The sequence below is a fragment of the Diaphorina citri genome, unplaced genomic scaffold (genome assembly GCF_000475195.1).
Source record: "Diaphorina citri unplaced genomic scaffold, Diaci psyllid genome assembly version 1.1 scaffold3531, whole genome shotgun sequence".
Classification (NCBI taxonomy): domain Eukaryota; kingdom Metazoa; phylum Arthropoda; class Insecta; order Hemiptera; family Psyllidae; genus Diaphorina; species Diaphorina citri.
Window position 1 is genome coordinate 15,276 of NW_007380931.1, and position 377 is coordinate 15,652.

The following is a 377-nucleotide window of genomic DNA, read 5'->3' on the forward strand; positions in this document are numbered from 1 at the left end:
GGGATTTCTGACCTTTACACGTTGCCAACAGGGGTTATGTTGTTCTTTCCCTCATTTGCCTTCACACTATTGATATCTCCATATAGTGAAGAGAGACATTGACCTTTTGAGAGAGTTCTTAATAGATGTTAGCAGAGGAGGGGAAATAACTTGTCAAATAAACCTACTGTGGGTACGCCGAAAAGCACCTTTAGTAAGTTGACCATCTATACTAGAAGCGACGTTCCGTTGAACAGCTCTTTTGTGAGCTTGTTTTGAGGGTAGAGACGTAACGCAAGCATCTGTAAAGAATTCCGCAAGCTAAGACAGTTGTCTCTTCGGAGAAGTTCTAGGATCTTGTGTATTTGACAGGGGGTTTGAACGATAGGTAAAACTTG